Genomic DNA, 20,996 nt, shown 5'->3' on the forward strand with positions numbered 1-20,996 from the left:
AGATATAACCTTCATATTTGGTATGCATGTGTATATGGACGAGGCCTTTCCATACGCACACAAATTTTTACCCCTGTACCTTGACCTTGAACTTAGGGTTCGCGTTTAGGTTTCGAAATTTGCGTTTAAGTTTCGAAAAATGCTCATTACTTCTATGTCCCTTAAAATATAACCTTCATATTTGGTATGCATAAGTATATAGACAAGGCCTTTCCATACGCACAGAAATTTTCCCCCCTGTGACCTCGAGCTTGAACTTCGGGTCCGCGTTTAGGTTTCGAAATCTGCGTTTAAGTTTCGAAAAGTGCGCATGACTTCTATGTCCCTTGAGATATAACCTTCATATTTGGTAGGCATGTGTATATGGACGAAGCCTTCTCATACGCACAACAATTTTGCCCCTGTGACCTTGACCTTGAACTTAGGGTCCGCGTTTAGGTTTCGAAATCTGCGTTTAAGTTTCGAAAAATGCTCATAACTTCTATGTCCCTTGAGATATAACATTCATATTTGGTATGCATGTGTATATAGACGAGGCCTTTCCATACGCACACAAATTTTCATCCCTGTGACCTTGACCTTGAACAAATGGTTCGCGTTAAGGTTTCGAAATCTGCGTTTAAGTTTTGAAAAATGCTCATAACTTCTACCAAAGCGTTTATAGGTGGCATATGTCATCCTATGGTGACAGCTCTTTTTTTATAAATAAATGCGTGACATCACACATGGCCTGACCCCCCATCCCCCATTTCACAAACTATCACACTTTCTTACACCCTCTTCCCCACTCGGAGCGTGACATACTTGATGGATGGCCCCTAAAGCATTAATTACAAAACCATTATAGATCTGTACCTCGCCCGGAGTAGTACTTACGTAAATGGCTCAGCCGTGCAAAATGTAGTCGCTTAAACAACAGACGCGAGATCTCATTGGACGTCAGTAAGTGTTGCAACAAGTTAAAAAAATTTGCCCAGACAGAATTTTACCCCACAATTAATGCAATTTGTCCCCAAATTATGGCTTCCTATTAAAGATGAACTATAAATTATTTGCTGATAATTTGATATATTGTCTTTAAATGCATCTTATACATTTCCAAACTAATGTCGGACAGATGAACCCCTATGGGCCAGAAAAAAACCAGGGTGTCAAGTGTTATATCTATTGTGAGGACATCACTAGGGCCAGACTTGTGTAGAACAGCTATCGGGCCAAACTTGTGTGACCAGAGGCCCGACCAAATCTATTCATATCAATGTTGTCTGAGGAAAGGCATCTCGAAGGTATCTTATTTCAGACGCAATTTCGCAGCAGACTACGGCTGACGAAACGACTTTCAAATCATTACCTCCGAGGTGTATGTAAATAAGTGTAGGAGCTTTGCATAAAAGGACCTCTACCTCAATTGATTTCCAGAAGCCCGACCACCTCAAGCCGCTGATCCCCCACTAAGCGATGTTGTAGGCTAGCCCGCATCTTTGCTCTCTGCCTGACCAATTGTGTTATGGAGTCACCAATTATCCAAACATCTCCCAAATTAAAGCACCTTTCTTCACTTCGCTAATAAACCCATCCATTCTTCTCATGGTCTTGACAAACAGGCTATGCATGTTGTCGTAGTTTGCTTTCCATCTCTGAGCCTCCGTCTCCTTGGAACACGCTTTTGTCTCCATTTCCTTGATGCGTTTTTGCAAACATGCGACTTGACCCGCACGCAGTGCATCCCAAGACAAACGCTGAGGTGCCAAAACCTCAGGCTGCTGGGGAGTCCAATAGACAGACTGCTCAGAGATAGCAGGGCTTCCCAATGGTACGGTTTCACCCAACGGCAGTTGGTTTTGGGGCGACTGTTGGACTGGGGACAGGCTTGGGGTGGGACTTTAACCTTTTTTCCGGTGACTCGCCTCCTGCCGTGGGTAACGTCTAGTCCTGCGTACTCTGGTTTGTTGTCATGCCTACGCGGGGATCTACGAGGCGATTGTGGTTACAGATCTTCTGACAGGTCTATTTCCTTTTCTTGAAAGAGGCTAGCCTAGCTTGATGGGCTGGAGGGGGCCTGACCTTGTGAAGCTGGCGTGGCTGTTGTGTCTGGCATGGCTGGTGTTGAGGTGGCCTGACCCTTGTAGCTGGCGTGGCTGGTGTTGAGGCGGCCTGACCTTGTGTAGCTGGCGTGGCTGGTGTTGAGGTGGCCTGACCTTGTGTAGCTGGCGTGCCTGGTGTTGAGGCGGCCTGACCTTGTGTAGCTGGCGTGGCTGGTGTTGAGGCGGCCTGACCTTGTGTAGCTGGCGTGGCTGGTGTTGAGGTGGCCTGAACTTGTGTAGCTGGTGTGGCTGGTGTTGAGGCGGCCTGACCTTGTGTAGATGGCATGACTGGTGTTGAGGCGGCCTGACATTGTGAAGCTGGCGTGGCTGTTGTGTCTGGCATGGCTGGTATTGAGGTGGCCTGATTCTTGTAGCTGGCGTGGCTGGTGTTGAGGCGTCCTGACCTTGTGAAGCTGACGTGGCTGGTGTTGAGGCGGCCTGATTTGTGTGGCTGGTGTTGAGGCGGCCTGACCTTGTGTAGCTGTCGTGGCTGGTGTTGAGGCGGCCTGACCTTGTATAGCAGGCGTGGCTAGTGTTAAGGCGGCCTGACCTTGTGTAGCTGGCGTGGCTGGTGAGGCTGGCGTGCCTGGTGTGGATCCTGTGCCTCCTGCGAGTAAACACAAACCAAAAACTCATCATCCAATTCATTGTAGAATACTTATCAAGTTTCATGCCAAAATCGTGGGTGAAAAACATTATGACCTGGACATATTAGGCAGGATTAATCCTTAACCCCTGAGATACTTATTTTGACACATTTGCAGTCCCATAGAAAGTTACATTCATTTTAATTCCTTTCTTACCAGATTCCAGTTTTAAAGGCTTCAGTTCCAAGCCTTACATACTGATGAGCAGAAAAAAGCATGAAAACTAAACAGACTGTGAGTTACTGGCAGGTTGTTCTGGTTTGATGCCGGTTGTAAATGCCATTTTCACTTTGCTTCTTATGAGGGGAAGGGTTAAGTGGAAGTGAAGCATCAACAAAGAAATCCACTTGCCTTAGTCCCTAATATATATCACAAAGTTATGCCTTTGGCAGGACAGTTTTGCACCCATGGACAGACACACCCCGTAACTGCTTAATGCAGCCTTCTATGCAGGAAGTTACAAAAAGTTACAAATACAGAGAACTCATTTTTCTCATAAATTACAATATTTGGGCTGATGGCTGAATGAAGCCAATAAAAAATGAATCTAGAAATAAAGTTTTAATATTAAATTTGATTTTCTAAGAGACTACAAATGCGTCATCAAATTGTGTGTCAGTGTGTTAAGGGGTTAACACAACTTGCCCTAACCTTTAAACTTAAGAAAAGAAGAATATTTAGGTTAAAGTTAACCAGGTGTCGAGTCAGTAGCTGACTATCACAGTCGAGTTGTGATTGCAACAAATGCTCCTAATCAAGTGTTGATGTATGCACCCTATGTCATTGTCTGACAGAACATTGGCCAGCCAACTGGCTTAAATAGTGCAGAATAAATAATGTCTTTAGTGATAGGCCACAACCATTCTCTCACCTTTACATAGTGTATCTGGATGTTCTGGCAAAGAACGCCTTAATATTTTTCTCCATGTTCATAATTAACTAATAAATTAACCTGAGAAATGTCATACATTAATAATGGGTTTGGCTGAATCTATAGGAATAGCAGAAACTACAGAAAAGAAGGATATTTGTGGATTGGGGCAATGACAGTGTCATACAAGTTAACACAATCTAGCCCACACCTTCACATTGTGAATCTGGACGGACTCAACAAGATTAAAATAATAGAAATACAAATATAGTTTAGGCTGAAAGTGTTGTCACTGATTAGCCTGTGAAGACTGCACAGGCTTATCTGGGATGACAACGCCCATGCATTACCCAACCTAACCCTCACCTTGACATCATGAATCTGGAAGTACTCGTCAAGTATATCCTTCGTCTTCTTCTCCATCTCATCCCGTGGGAGCACCTTGGCGTTGTTGCTAGGGACGACAGCAGGCGGGGGCGTTACTGTGATAGGGCGTAGCTTGGCGGAGGAGCCTCTACCCCTGCCCCGCCCATCTCGGCTCACATACTCGTCCTGGTGCTGGTTGGCTACAATTGCCCTGGTAACGGAGAGCAGACAGGTCACATAACGGAAAATGTGAGCTTTTAAGTATCTTGGCCCGTTTTTACAAAACTCCTTAGGGAAAGGAAGTTCCTAAGGTTCCATAAGTATCTTGCTGCATGAATTATAGATATTTGAATATGTTCATGTTTTAAACATGCGAATATAAATTCAGTGACCTTTTTTGGCAAGCAGAACACATCAGATTTCTTGCAAAATAACTTGACCTGAAATTATCCCTAAAGTTTTCCCTAAGGAGCTTTGTCAATATCGGCCCGGAACTAGCAATGCATGCATCAGAATACTCAATCACAGCATTAAACAAGACTATTGTCAAGCAATATAAGTCCCCTACCGGCTCCACCATTGTCAGAAATTCCACCATTTTCAGAATATTTATATATATATTTGTTGCAATAGCAACCAGAATTTTTGACGTAGGAACAAAATGAAATGACGTGCATAATGTCCATATTGCCATCTATCCATGTTTCAAGTTTCATGAAAAAATATTAAGAACTTTTAAAGTTATCGCAGGATCCAGAAAACCACCATTTTAGCATTATTTCTAGTCTATTTGTTTCCATAGCAACCATAATTTTTGACGTAGGAACGAAATGAAAAGACGTGCATATTGTTCATATTGACATCTATCCATGTTCTATGAAACAATATTAAGAAGTTATCTTAGGATCCAAAAAAGTGTGACGGACGGACTGACAGACGGAGCGCAAACCATAAGTCCCCTTCGGTGAAACCGGTAGGGTACTAATTAGGAATATCATAACATTCAAATGATAATATTCAAATGCGTAATTTATACATTTTATTCTGGAAATAAGGAAATTTCCATTCAGGACAAAGGAACATTTTGGGAAGTTAGGACATTTTACAGAGGGTCAAAACATTGAATTGATGAATCCTTTATTAAAGGCTTTTTAAACATCGATAACACCAGAACAATATTAAAGGAGTGCTAAAATGAATCTCTCTCTGACAAAGACTATTCGCAACATCACTTTCCCTGGGAACTCAACAATGCTGTTCATCTGTATCAGAAACGAGGAATTCATTATGTCAACACAGAAATCCGACCAAGAATAATCATCATCTACAGATGTGTTTTAGTTTGTTGGTTTCAATTTTTGGTCTTCATAGCTGATAATAGTAAGTCAAATCCTAATAATGTTAACACGTTATCGTAGCAACGCTCCCTTACTTGGTAGCAGCTACAGCCTTCTCGCGCTCCTGCTCCTGTGACAGCTGCATACTGAGGTTGGGTCGACCGAAGCCTCCGCGGCTCCCCCTGGAGTCCCCTCGAGCACGACTGCTACCTCCCATACGACGACTAGAGTCCTCCTCAGGGTTGCTGAGTGCAGAGTACCTGCACAAAGGAAATGAGTCTTGATATGTGAAAAGGGGTTTTAATGCATGTGTGTAAAGTGTCATCCCAGAATAGTCTGTTCTGTCCGCACATTACTTAATTTTAAAGTATTTATAAGCAAACAAGCAAACAAAAACAGTCTTACTACACGATTTTTCGCAAGCTACAGGACCCCGGCCGCATTCAGTCAATTCAGGTAAAAAAAGATGTCACTTTAGTGCTCACCTGTTAGCGGATGCTTTGTTCTGCTGCTGTTTCTCCTTCCCCATGTTAACACATAGACAATCAGTGTTCCTTATAGCAATGGATAAAATGTCAACGCTAAATGTGTTCTGGTAACACAGATTTAACAAGATATATAATGCTATTTTTTATTAAATATTAATTTCCCGCAACGATATCAATTCATACGATACGCGAACACTAAAATGGGAAATGAACATGTGTTGAATATATTGTACCACAAACAAAAAAAAAACAAGCATTTTGCTTTGTATTAAATTTATGTTACCAGACCATATCAAGTTCTGAAAGTTTTGCTATTGCTATAAGGATTGTTTTATTTCTAAACTTTATTTTACGAAATATTTAACGAAATTTCTGTTGATTTTGAGCGTTATAGAGGCTTTAAAATCCGTTATTACATTATGTTATGCAAGTTACCAATGTCTGTACAAAAATGGACGATACATACAACACAACTGGAACATAAAACTATCATTAAAAACTGGGTTCACCGCGTTATACCGGCCGATGCAAAGACTTGGGAGTTAAAACTGTTTAAATGAATAACAAAACGTAAAGAACAAAAAACTACAACATATCAATATGTAATACAAAAAAGCGCGTGAGCTTTTGATGTAAGAACTAGAAGCTTTTAAAGACAGGGAATCCCCCTGCCAAAGGTACATTATTTGTTTATGTTATTTTAATGAAAGGCCAGTAACCAATTAACGAATCGCAAAACTTTGGCGATACGCTCAGTAACGCTTGGGGATACTTATTTTAAAAGTTTGACGACAATCGTACCCAATACAAAAGCGAAGTTGCGAACTAGAGTTTTTAAATGTAATTTACAACAAACGAAAAAAAAACCTTATGACAAGCACTTATGCAAATATCGCATTCAATGTTTAGAAGAAGTTGCGCCCAGAAGCTTGTATATGTAATGTTAAACAAAGAGTAATAACTCTGTAAACATCGCATTCGGGAAACATTTAAAAAACAACGTTGTATCCTTTGGAGATAATTATTTTGGGCAATTACATGAATTATTAAGAAAACGTTATGTACAGAAAAGTATTACAATCAGACTGAATATCTTTTCAATATCCTTACACCTTTATGCGAAGAATAACTATAGAAGAAGAAATATCCTTAGTACTGCCAAGAATTGAGACAACCGTATCAAATCAGGTTTTACACGAAACGTTTGAAAAAAAAATTCAAGGACAATTTACGTTATTTAATTGTTGGAATCAAGCCGGTAGCGTACACAGTATTCAGGTACGTATATCAGATTTAAAAAAAGTCATGATGTATGTAGCGAACAATTTCTTAATTTTGTGTTGAGGACTGAATTTTTTTTGTCAATTTCACCACATTAGAATTTATTATGTTTTGATATAATTTGAGAGTTCCTAGTTCCTTTATTTCCTAAAGTTACAACTCAATACTCAGTAAGTTTCTTTACTTTTATTTTTCTCCAAGCCTAAAAAAATAACCAAGGCAAATAATTCAATAACAATTTTCAACAAACACCACATTCACACAGGTTCAAGTATTTAATTTATTATTTGAAGTTAATATCCAAATTGAATCACAAGTCAAAAGGTTTAAGCACTATATATGTAATCTAAACAGTCTCTAGGTGGAACTCTTGGTAGAAACTCTAATGTTCAAACACTGTCGGCCCCTTATATAACATCCAATCCTGTCAATCAGAATGTCAATATTGACCAATCGTAGTCAAGTTGGCGCACAGTCCCTCCCTTAAAGTTATTGGTGCCTAACTGGCTATTGTTATTCAAAAGCTATTGCGCCAAAAAGATCAAATCTGCGCCACAGTACTGTTAAGAACTTATGGAAAGTCAGAATGCGCCACCTTCGCCACTGTATTGGTAAGAACTCCTGGAAAGTCAGTATGCGCCACCTGCGCCACTGTATTGTTAAAAACTTATAAAACTTATGGAAAGTCAGAATGCGCAACTTCCTCAAAGTTCATGTTAGTACAAATGCAATTACATATACATTTGACTACAGAAATAAAATGAAACATAAAACTCGCGAATTACACGAAATTCCCAAAAACAGGAAAAGAAAAAAAATGATAAATCATAAAAATGCTTTACATCAAAATGGAAATATAATTCATAGTTATCACATAGTTATAATCCAAAACTCTTCAATGAACTTATATGAGAATCTTTCACATTATATCCTTTTAATTAATTGAATTCACTAAAAATATATCTTGTGGCATATTAACATCAAGCATAACACACACACACATACCAATTATGCACTTAGAAATAATAATACTGAATCTGTTTATGGTCACATTAGATAGCAATGATGTTATCACATATTCACACTTGACATCTTGTAATTCTGGTAGGGATGGAATAGTGTGTTTCTGTGGCAGGTTTTGCACAAAAACACTTGTTAATCATTGCCGAGTCTGGTGTGAAAGGCTGTTGCTTGTTATTGTTGTTGTTGTATTTTAACTACATGCATTTATAGGTACATTAATTTTGTTTTATCATGACAACCATGACTCAAATTTCTCTTTTGCACTTTCAGCAGCCCTCCTCACTGGACGAGATCTCTGTATTTGCAGAGTGTCATCACTTTTCTTGTCAACACTTTTGTAGCTGCTACCACTTTGGTTGATTCTGTTGTCATTTCTGTTATTGTTATCACTCGTAATGTCATTTGAAGATGATGCTTCAACGCGATATAAGAGATTAAGTGACCGGCCAACAATTGTTTTGGAGGCCTATTATACTTTTGCTGATCTTTGGTTTCTATCAGAACTTGTTTGAATAATCTGTCCAAGTCGCCAGCAGCCACGTGGAAGGTCATCCTTCACAAGCACTACATCACCTTTCTTGGGTCCTTCTTGTGACTGAATACGCTGAGATTTTAACTTTTAACTTATAGCTACAAATAAATATCTCTTTAAATGCAAATTATCTAATTCAAATCTGTGTGACTTCTGCAGTGAAAACATCGAAACTGTAGAACACCTGTTTTGGGAGTGCAAACACATCCAGCCTATTTGGAATCAATTAACATCTTTTCTTGAACAACAGCAACTAAACGTTAAACTATCTTTCTTAAATGTAAGTTTCGGAATTTACTCATTGAAATCAAAAGATTGTAATAATATTGTGAATTTTATTCTTATAATGATGAAATTGTTCATCTTTAACATGAAGTTCAAAAAACAAGTACCAAATTTTAATTGTTTTATCCATAGTCTCAAACTTAAAGTCCAGATTGAGAAAGAAATAGCCCTCAGTAATGACACATTACAAAACTTTGAACAAAAATGGAATCGGATTAAATTCTCATGATGTTTGTCCACTTATATACATTTCACTCTAATGTAAGTTTATCTTTCTAAAATATTTTTGTATGTTTTTTTTTTCAATCTTATAAGATCATTTTGAATATACAACGAAACACACAAGTCCAGTATGCTTTCTTCCGACTTTATACAACTCATCATTTTTCATAACAATTCTTCTATTATTTTTTTCTTTTCTCTTTAAAAAAATACATATTAGCATATCTTGTATAACATGTCTGAACTTTATTGCTTTGTACAATCACTATGTTGTATATATTCATGTATACATTGTATGTATTATATTGAATAAAAAAAAAAGAGATTTTAACTTTACTTGATATCTTTATCTTAAATTTAGCAAATATGCATCATGCCACAACTTCCAGAATAAATTTATCATGTGTTGACCTTTTTTCTACATACTCAAAAGTTGTGTCTCTTTGTGTTGGGCAGTATTTTTCTTAACTGGTATCTTCATCTGTTGCGAAGTTAGCACTTTGTTGTTTATAGGGTGATATCAATTGTAATGGTGTTAAATTGATATCATCTCCTACATAGACTAATGGTCTTGAGTTAATCACGGTTTCTATTTCCTTCACAAGAGTTTGAAGTTGAATTCGTAATCTGCTTTTTGCCAACTGTTTTTCTTAAACTGCGCTTCACTAATCCAACTAGCCTTTCATACATCCCTCCCTTACAGGGAGCTAGCTCCACTATAAAATTCCACTGAATTCCTTTGCTGGCTGCTAAATCTTGTACATCTTCACAATGAAGCACTTTCTTCAACACATTGGATATAAGTGTGTCTGCTGCTTTAAACTGCAAGGCATTATCATTGATTATCTCTCTCGGTAGTCCATATTGTGAAATGAACCTTCTGAATGCTAAAAGCAATTCCTCACTGGTCAAATCATTAACTATTTCCAGGTGTACATCACGTGTCACTGTGCATGTGAACAGACATATCCAAACCTATGGAGATTCTTTTTGTGTTTTGATGTACACTAGACCCAAATAATCCAGACCTGTCACTGTGAATGGTTTGGCCTCATTTACTCTGTATTTGGGTAGAGGGGGCATGTTTGGCCATTTGTATGGCCCACCTCCACGTTTGCGGCACAATTTACACTTTTTAAGCACTGACTTTATCACTGATCTTCAATGAGTAATCCAGTAAATATTTTTTACCTTGCTCAGTGTTTGTCAAACTCCACTGTGAGGAATTTCACTATGTGCTTTTGCACCACATTTCTGTGTATAATCCATGCTTTGGGAGCAACACTGGACACTTTGCTCCAAAACTCAAGTCAAAATTATCCACGCGACCTTTGCACCTTATAAATCCATCATTGTCTAGGAATAATCCTAGTTGTTGAATCAGATTGTTTGATTTGTTTCTAGTTAAATTTCCTTTTACATCTTGAAATGCACTGTTCTGCACATATTGAAGCCACATTTTTGAAGAGCATAGCTTTTCACTTGATGTAAAGTAATCACTTGTTGGTTTTTACCCACATAATCTGTTTGCAATTCTCATACAATAAGCTTTCAATCGAAGTACATTGGTGAATGACGAATATCTTTCTAATTTAATGCCAAATGGGGTTTTCACTTCATCAATTTCTCGGCTTTTGTTTTCATTTTCAGCTGTCAACAAGCATTTGCTGTGATCACAGTCTTTGGTACTGCTTTCAGTAGGTCTTGGAGTGTCCACTAAAGGCCAGCATGACACATCCTTTTGTAGAAATGATGGCCCATGCCACCACAGGTTTCACTTGTTGAGATTATCCAGGTTTGTACCTCATGAGACAATGTGAGCTGGATTGCTTTTTGTTGGAACATATCCAAATATTATGTCTTTATGATTTTTGATCTCAGTGACACGATTTTTAATTAACGTGGGTAAATTCTTGACAGAAAATATCTAATGTAAGACACACTTTAAATCTGTGAAAATGAATATGTTGCTCAATGGAATATCCAGTTGGCTTTTGACGAATTGAACGGATCTTGATCCTATAAGCACGGCTAGTTTTTTCCAATTTTAGAATTGTCAGTACTTAAAGGGAGCTAATCTTGAGTTTGGAAAGATCAACTCAACTTTGTACATGTTCTGTGATCGTTGTTGAAGGTAAATGCAACATGCATAAGCCTTTTCTGAAGCATCACAATAACACACCAAATTTGTTGTTATCTTCCCTTTGCTTGTTGTAATGGTAACACATCTTTTGATTTCTTGATTTTGTAGTTGTGACAAATCCTTTTTTATGTTTGACCATTCATGTTCATCAATTTCATCACTTTTTTATCCCAATTTATTTTTTTCTTCCACAAATTTGATGAGATGTTTGCCCCTGAGGACCACTGGAGAAAACAGTCCCAGAGGATCATAGACAGAAGCCATAGTTTGTAAGACAGTCCTTGTTGTTTCTACACTTACGCTTTGTTTCATTGGGGACTTCACTGATATACTGTATGTGTCAATAATCCATAAGTGCCCTAACACTTTGATTTGATTGAACTTTGCTCTGTCTTCTTGTGGTATAAGTGAATTTACTTCGTTGTCATTAGAGATCCATTCCCGTAAATTCATTGCTGCTTTGTTGAACAATGAGTTTGCGTTTGTATACAACAACATTGATTCTGGTAATGCATTGGTACCTGTGACCAAATTGTCAATATAAATGTTCCTTTTCAGATTGCTAACCATGTCCTTGTCTTTGTGGATGTCAATATTATGTTTAATTGTGGCGCCAAGGAGAAATGGGCTTGAAACCACTCCAAACAGAACCATGCAAAATCTATATTCTGTGAGCATGAACATTCTTTGTGTAATCCTTTAGCCACAGGAATCTTGTTACATCTCTATCCTTTTGTTGTAGCTCTATCTGCAAAAATGCTTTTTCTATGTCAGCTACCATAGCAGTTTCATGCAGTCCGAATCTCAGCATAATTCCACAGAGATCATTCAGCAGTACAGGACCTCTGTACAGGCAGTCATTCAGACTTTGGCTGGTTTTGCATGTTTTTGCTGATGCGTCATATACAATGCGCAGCTTTGTAGTTGACTTATCAGGCGTAATTACAGCATGGCGTGGTATGTAGTGTTTCAAATTCCGGTTTGGTTCATCATCAATTTTCTCAACAATTCCATTTTGTAGTTGCTCTTGTATCACATTGTCATATCTTTCTAGCATTTTTGGATCATTCTTCATTCTTGACATTGATTATTTCAAACGACCATATGCTAACTGCCTTTTTGTAGATAGATTAAGATTTTCATCTTTCCAAAGCCATGTCACTTTGTTTCTGCCATCCCTGAATTGCACTGTCTCTTTGAACGTTTTCATGTCTTTTTCGTCATCTAATGCATTTGGGCTGTCTGTGATAATTATGGATTCAATGTTCCAAAAGTCCTCAATGTCAATTTGAGATTTAAATGACTGATCAAGGCTTGTACACGAACTGCACTCTGACAGGGCATTTCCATGACTCATTACAAACATATCGACACTGTTTTTTGTTGTTTCAGTATCAACAGTGCGACCACTCAAAATCCTGCCAAACTTAGAGCTCAGCAAATATAGTCCAGGCTGAAGTTCATTTTTTTGTGTTGAGACAAGATCCAGATAGTAATCGTTCCCTATCAGTAATTCTACACAACATGTCTCTCGCTCATGAGCAATTGTGTCAGCCATGTCAACAGAGTCCATAATACTTTTCACATCAGCTGACACACGTTAGATAGGTTTTCTTTCTATTTGTCCACTGATCACAGACACTATGTTCACCGCTATTTCCACTGTATTTCCATTTCTGAGACCAAGCCTTACAGAGGACACTTTAGTTTTTTATTTTGAAGAACCAACTGTCATTACTCTTATCTCCTCTTCTTTTTTAGCTTTTAATCCCAGTTTCTTTGCCATTTTTTCAGATACATATGAACGCTGAGACCCATAGTATAGGAGGAGTCTAACAGTCTGAGTCTTGTCATCGTTTTTAATAGTTGTAGTTTCCGTCTGCATTAATACCATCTCCCCAGATGACATGAGAGCATTTTCTTGTATGGAGCCCATGCTTGTTGGCTGCGTTTCATCATCTGTGTTTGTTACGTCCTCAGTCATGTGAACACTTGTCTGAATTGTTTGGAACCTTTTGAGACAGAGGTTTATGTGATGGTCATTTCTTATTCCACAATAAACACACATCTTATTGGAGTAACAGTCCTGTGTTTTATGTCCAGATTTTAAGCACTTGTGACAACTGTCTGTTAGGATTTTTTCTATCAGCACGTGTTTTGTACTTTCTACACTCATCGCTCCAGTGTTTTTGACTGCAGTAGCGATACAAATTTGAATACCTTTTTTCCCTTTGTTTTACAGTTTGGCTTTGTTTGTAGTTGTTCACTGGTCTTGTGTTCACCATAAGACCCTCTTTTAAAACTTGTTTTGCACAAAATCACCACTATTTGAAGCATATTTTAATTGTGTTCTATTTTTTAATGTTTCAATTTTACTCCCTGCTATGTTTTCCTTCTCAGACTTTTCACGTGCTGTGATGTATCCTTGCAGTCTTTCAAGGAAGAAACTGGCCACTTTCCTTACGTGCCATAAAGGAGTTCAAGCTGTAGTATATCGTCTTGTGGCAGCTTTGACCTTATTATACACACAAATATATCCTGGTCAACATTTTGTTTGAGTACTTCCAAACTTCTGAGATGTTTTTCTATGTGATCCAAGAAGAGTCTTAGACTCTGAACACTGTTGTTTGCATTATGAAGGTTCATCATTTTGTTGTAGTGCAAATTGTTTGGATATGTGCATGTTTCCACATTTGAAAGGCGCTTGTTTTGGTGCACTACAGTGCACAACAGTCTCAAACGAGTCCCAAAACTCAGTCCAATTGAGCTTGTCCCCGTGAAATGACACCATATCCAATTTTGGTAGGTTCACATGGCATTCTTTTTTTACTGTTGTGCTTGTTCTTGTTTTTTTTGGTGTTGCATCTTTTCATACTCAAACTCTGCATTTCTTGTTGCATCATGTCAAGCATTTCATCTAATTTAACATTAATATTTTCTTCCTTTACTCTTTTTGAATTAATATTATCTTTAAAATGTTTTAAGTCCATTCCATAGCTTGATCGCACTGGTCACCATCATCATCTATGAGTTGTTGCACACTTTTACTTCCTCTGTTACTTTTGGAAGTTTCTCTGATTGAACCTCCAACTTGTCCAATTTGTTCTTTATTTTTTCCAAACACTTATCTGTTTTGAACACAAAGGTGTACACATCAACACTCTCTAAATCCATCTGCATTTATTCTCTACCCTCTGAGATTGCTGTTTGGATGTTATTTCTATATCGGATTCTCAACCCTTGATGGATGCAAGTGCAGACATTTTGTATATTCTGATTATTATACAACGAATAAAATAAATCAATCACAAGGCAGTAATCTGTGTGAATCCACTGGCCGCAAGAATTAACACAATCACTTTTTCTTCTTTTCACTTTTTTACTTACACTTATTTTTCTGGTTGTGCTGACAAACGTCAAATTTCAGTTTGCAATTTCTTTTTTCAGTGATGAACATTCAAACTTTGATTCCTTGTGTATTGACTTTTTTCACTGTAATTCCCTTTTTATCCAGCTGGTTTCCTTTCACAAGCTCATTTCCGGTTCGCGGGACCAAATAATGTGGCGAATCATTATTTTGTTGTTGTTGAGGACTGTATTTTTGTAAATTTTACCACATTATAATTTATTTAGATTTTATATAATTTGAGAGTTGTTAGTTCCTTTATATCCTACAACTCAATACTCAGAAAGTTTCTTTACTTTCATTTTTATCCAAGCCTAAACAAATAACCAAGGCAATTAATTCAATAATACATTCCAACAAACATCACATTCACTCAAGTTCAAGTATCTAGTTTATTATTTGAAGTTTATATCCAATTTGAATCACAAGTCAAAAGGTTTAAGAACTATAGATATATTCCAAACAGTCTCTAGGTGGAACTCTTGGTAAAAACTCTAATATTCAAACACTGTCGGCCCCCTGTGCGCCACAGTACTGTTAAGAATTCATGGAAAGTCAGTATGCGCCACCTGCGCCACTGTATTGTTAAGAACTTATGGAAAGTCAGAATGCGCCACCTGCGCCACTGTATTGGTAAGAACTTATGGAAAGTCAGTATGCGCCACCTGCGCCACTGTATTGTTAAGAACTTATGGACAGTCAGTATGCGCCACCTTCGCCACTGTATTGTTAAGAACTTATGGACAGTTAGTATGTGGCATTTCCTCAAAGTTCATTTAAGTATAAATGCAATTACATATACATTTGACTACAGAAATAAAATGAAACATAAAACTCGTGAATTTCACGACAATGTCTGAACCTTACGTAAAAAGGTGGCGAGAAGCATTAATTGAATTTTTAATCTATTTTAAAAAACAGTAAAAGCTTTAACACAATTCCTTATCGAAGGGTTTCTGTGGTTAATATTTAATAGCGCATATTACCTGGCTGTGTTGGTCCGATTAGTTGTTTCGCACGAGTTAATGTGTGTTTCTGTATTCCAAGATCCCCCATGGCTATCGTATTACACGATATTACACAATGTTATCGAGGAATTGCTTTTTTTACGACCCGAGCGATTTAAATTAAAATCGTTATACGTTATTAATTGCACTAATAAGAAAGGATAAAAAAAATGAATTAGAACAGACATGGACGGAATAAGCTTCATTAATGTACGTTTGAATCACTTAAAATCCGTGTTTAAGAGTAAGCAGATTCCTAATAAATATTGCGAAAGCAACATATTTGTGTTTTAAGGGGTTCCAACTAAATACATATTTTGTAATTACTTAATACTTATTATCGAGCTTCTCTGACGATGTGGTTTACATACGAATTCTTCTCGTAAGAATGTATTCAATTGAGGTACCACCTTAATTATATATATTTTGCCAATTAGTATTGTTGTTATGTTCCCAGATGAACTTATCAGTATGGTTGTCGATTGAAACCTCTAGAACGGTGTCCAAGTGAATATCAACTGAATACAATTAGGCGAATATTAAAATAATTATTTTTATATTTGGATTTATCTTTTGGTTGTCACCAAGAATTGAAATTGCTGACAAAACATAATGAACTTAATTAGCGTTATCTTAACGACTAACAGTAAATGCTGCTTGCTCTGTTAATCACAGTGTTACCTTTCCCTAAAACCGACTTCTATAATCTCTTACATAATTGTTTTGCATAAACATAGATGAACGACAACGTATGTATTATGTTAATGTTATTACCGTAAACCATTGTTTCCAATGTTGTTTGCGGTAGATTATCGATTGTTATTCACGAGTGATCAGAACAATAGTTTCATGTGTCGCCCAGCCAAGAGCGGGAATACATATTTTCTATGATCACGAGTGAAAAAAATAAATAATCATCTGAAATCCAACACATTTTCTTGTTTTAAATGCTTTTCAACCGTTCTAATGTTTATTTACATTTTAAAATAGTTAAACTGGAGCATTTTCGCTGCAAAAATGACAACATGACGTCAAAAAAATGACGTTATGTAACATTACATACTTTTTACAATTGTTTTTGATTGTTTTAAAACAGTGAATTGACGTTTTAAACCACCTCAGTATATGTATTACGTTACAATCAATACACTTAAATACATGTACATTTTTATTAAAAAACAAATTGACTTTCGTGCATTATCGAAAAGCCACATGGGTATGAGCGGAATGATATTCAAGTATACGGGGTTGATATACAGTAATCAACATGCAGATTTAGTCCGGATCAACTGTTTGTATTCCCGAATTGAAAAAAAAACACGACAAAAAAGAACCAAACGTTTATTTATATAAATCGAAGTGCTGTCTATTAGTTCCGATTTTCAAAAAGTTTTGTCTCATTCTTATGTGCGTGATTAGTTTCTTTAAACGTGTACACGTATGTAAAAAATGAAACATTAGATATGGCGTAATTTGCAATGCAGTAGCATAACACTTTACTTAATTTTCTTGCGAGTCTATAATATTTTAAAGGACAATCAAATTAGCGATCTGATACATATGAGCTGATCTGATACACAGAAAACCGGGCTTAAATCTTGTGCGTAAAGTATCGTACCAGATTAACCTGTGCAATCCACCGAGGTTAATCAGGGACGATACTTTCCGCCAACTCTGGGTTTTCGCTTAGAATAGACTTTCTTTACGAAATATTCTATAAAGGCGTGGTGTGTCTTCTCTTCTGCTGACTGCACAGGCTAAAATCTTTAACGATCGTTTACGCAATGCATTTTGTTGCGGTTTTCTCAGAGCGAAGATCCATTGAATATTATTTTTTCGTCACACACGGGTTTCAATATCTTGCAAAACACACGAAAAAGCATAAATCACTACGTTACTTTCTTATTCGACTAGCTACATATACATATAATATTGTGCATGTATAGTGTTCTGAGAACTAGAGACGTTGCTGCGTGTTTGTTCCAAAGAATTAAATATGTTGCGAGTGTGTACGAACAATTTGAACACACACACACACTCCCTAAACATCTCTTGTATAACCCATTTGTTGTTATTTTTTCTAACGGTATTCACTCGGATCACTTGGGCAGCACGGTGTTTGGACGCATACCCAGCCACAAGGAGGGCGGTTTAGTGTAAAAAAAGCATCGAGATGAAACAAGAAACGTGTATGACAAATCCAGATCAACAATAACGCATAGTCGTGTATGTGTGTTGCATTAACTTTAATCATTGCGCATGTTTTTCCATTTTTATTGCATCAAATGATAATTGTAATATTGTTATTTATTTAACGTGTAAAAATACTAGAACATGTATATAAGTTGGAAATGTCGCATCGAACAATATATAGAAGGCTAGGCTAGTATTGAATACAGATAATTTTATCTAGAGATGGATAGGAAACCTACATCACGAGCCTTGGTTAGTGGTTCAGGTGTTCTTACACAAAAAAGAAAATATATATATGTTGCCCACATTTATCGCATTCTGTTGGACAATACAAAATTGAAAGTGCCTGGATAACCAAAAAACAAACATGGCGCCATTATAAAACGCTTATTTGATATTTTCAACAAGGCGGAAATAAAGTTAAGTGTGTGACACAGGGTGCTATTTAAGCAATGTGAGCAGCGCAACCAACGAAACATGCTTTAAGTGAAATAAAGGTCATTGTGTTTCAAACAAACATAGGCAGTTTAAGCAAAAACTTTACTTATTTTCGGCAGACAGGTGATTTATACATTTGCAAGCCCTTTTTGTACACGATACGGAGCCATCTCGACTCCTACATGAATTGCTTTCATCCATAATATGTTCTGCGTGCCGGTACACTTTTCTATTGTGATTGCACGTTTTTTTTGTAAATCAATCAGTTTTAGTCGATGCACAATCACGATCATACAAATATAATTATGATGTTAATGCTGATGATGATGCTGATGATGATGATGATGCTGCTGATGATGATGATGATGTTCATGATATCATGATGGCGAGTTTTGTGGTAAATTAAAAAAAAGTCTGATTTTCATCATAAAAAGTCCCAAAATTAATATATAAGTATTCATGTACTTATCATTTTCCTTTTCGCACAAAGATTTTATCCAAACCTACCAAAATGGTTAGCAAACAATAGGAAAACAAAGATTAACAACCGTTTGCTCAATATTATGTAAGTCATTGTTCTGTTGACTGTTAGACGAATATATCTGATTAATAATCCATAATATACGAGAATGTTGAAGGTTGATGTTTTTACATTCACAAATACGGGCCAAATACGGGTCTTATCAAGTTCCGGCATGCTACACGTGGTTGCGTGGCGCGATTTTATTAGTTCCACTTGTCATAAAATAGAAAGAAATATTCAACACTATTTAGGTAGAATGGTTTACATGCAGGGCAAACGTTCGTTTTCTCTGATGTGACGAGTGTTTTATAAATATGTTGCACGTGCGGTACCCTTATGTTTTCAAATACATTGCTTAACAATCGGCCAGCCTGAAAATGTCTTGTTGTTTATCTGGTTTAAATTCAGTTGCTAACAAATATTAAACAAGACATGTTTTTTTTACTCAAAGTGGTCAAAGAGATAAAAAATGCGAACGAAAAAAAACAAACATAGTGATATCCGCGTTAGTCTAGTTGCACGTGGAGCAAGATTCAAACCCACTGTACTTTATCCATAAGTATCGGAGCGTCGTGACATTCAGTCATCATTGATTCTATCAAATACATGATCTCAAACAACACCGCATGACAGTTGAAATCTGTAGTAGTTGTGATAGAAATATAAATTATACAAATGTTGCGATTAGTTGTTAAGCAGAACAACAAGTGTACCTGACCATTTTAATTACAATTTATGCATAATAAAGTATATTGGTGTGATATGTTTAAAACATATGATGATTCTATAACAATTATATTAATGCGCAGGAAAGCTATCCTAGTTTTAATAAGTCTAAGTTGCACTACGAATATCTCCAATTATTACGATGTATTGAAAATGTTAACGCATTAAGAGTTAGCTTGCCGTTACAATCGCGCTATGAAAAAGGTTTGTGTGGTCTAAGGGATAACGGTTGACTCTTATTGTGCAGTTTAGAGGACATATATTGTTTATTATTTTTTCTCTGCTTCATAATATTTGATTGTTTGGTGTTATTCCCGTATTTGATTTCCATCCTGTTTTGATTCGAATATCCAAAAAAGCATATACTTATTGCGCAACCGGTGTTACAGTAAACACCTATTTGCGTGAAACTGCCGCGTCCGTCCTTAAGAGGTCGTAATCCGCATTTTAACTATCATGATAATCGGCATCATAATAATTATCGCCTTTATCGTTGAAATTGTCTTCAATAACAACATAATCATCACCATTGCTATGTACACTAGTAACACATACTGCCTTCACAGTAGCGAATAGCGTTACTATTAAGAAGGCCATAGATTAAAGATCAATGGTCGCTGAATAACTGATAAGAATGGTACGCCTTTTAATGTAACATAATATACATATACTAATTTGCTATCCAGTTGTATAAGTTTTAATGACCGCAAACCCCTACGTGTCGCGTACTTGACTTGACTGTCCAGGGTCACGTCATATAGTTAGTTATAGTATCTAGCTTCTCTAATTCTGATGCACATACTTAATATTTATCGTTAAAAAACCAAAGAGACTTTTTCAAGGTTAACGGTATTTGAATGATGCCTCTTGTTTTCTTCTTTTTGCTGTTAAAACAAAGTTGATGTCGTATGCAGATCATTTCTTAAGTGCATACATGCATCGATTTTATGTTCGACAAATGTTGTTCTTCCACAAATCAACATATCCAAATAAGACAATCGATTAGATTATGCGACCACGTGCTTTGCTTTACCACTTTAATATCGATTTATGATTCATCATCTTAGTAAACGAGTAAAAAAAACTTAACCATGTCACCAAATCATCATAAAACAGTATTATAGAAGACTTGTGTTACATATGATAATTTGTTTGACTGCTTATTTGGATCACTTTTTGATATTACTGAAGACATACCTATGCAACTCAAAATGTAAAGTCACCCGTCATCTATTTTTGCGATGCTATCCATTAACGTTTAGGCATCATAAACAGTTCGACAAATTATATATCACATGCATAAACATACCGCAAGAAAAATTGTACAAATAAACTCATTATTGTTTCCCGATTTTACCAAATCGTCTCTCATTTTATGTTTTTCTCCGCTTAAAATACAATTATTTGCCCCAATTTGTTTTGCT

The 20,996-nt window shown here is 36.8% G+C and overlaps 1 protein-coding gene and 1 long non-coding RNA gene across 2 annotated transcripts in view; both read right to left on the reverse strand.

Moving 5' to 3' along the window:
- Positions 1 to 20,996, reverse strand: part of LOC127859808 (uncharacterized) — a 436,037-nt gene that overhangs the window by 122,546 nt on the left and 292,495 nt on the right. The gene's annotated exons all lie outside the window — the stretch shown is intronic.
- LOC127859372 (uncharacterized) overlaps positions 1 to 20,996 on the reverse strand; it is a 184,900-nt gene that overhangs the window by 76,022 nt on the left and 87,882 nt on the right. The window lies entirely within an intron of this gene.

This window comes from Dreissena polymorpha, chromosome 15 (assembly GCF_020536995.1).
Source record: "Dreissena polymorpha isolate Duluth1 chromosome 15, UMN_Dpol_1.0, whole genome shotgun sequence".
Classification (NCBI taxonomy): Eukaryota; Metazoa; Mollusca; class Bivalvia; order Myida; family Dreissenidae; genus Dreissena; species Dreissena polymorpha.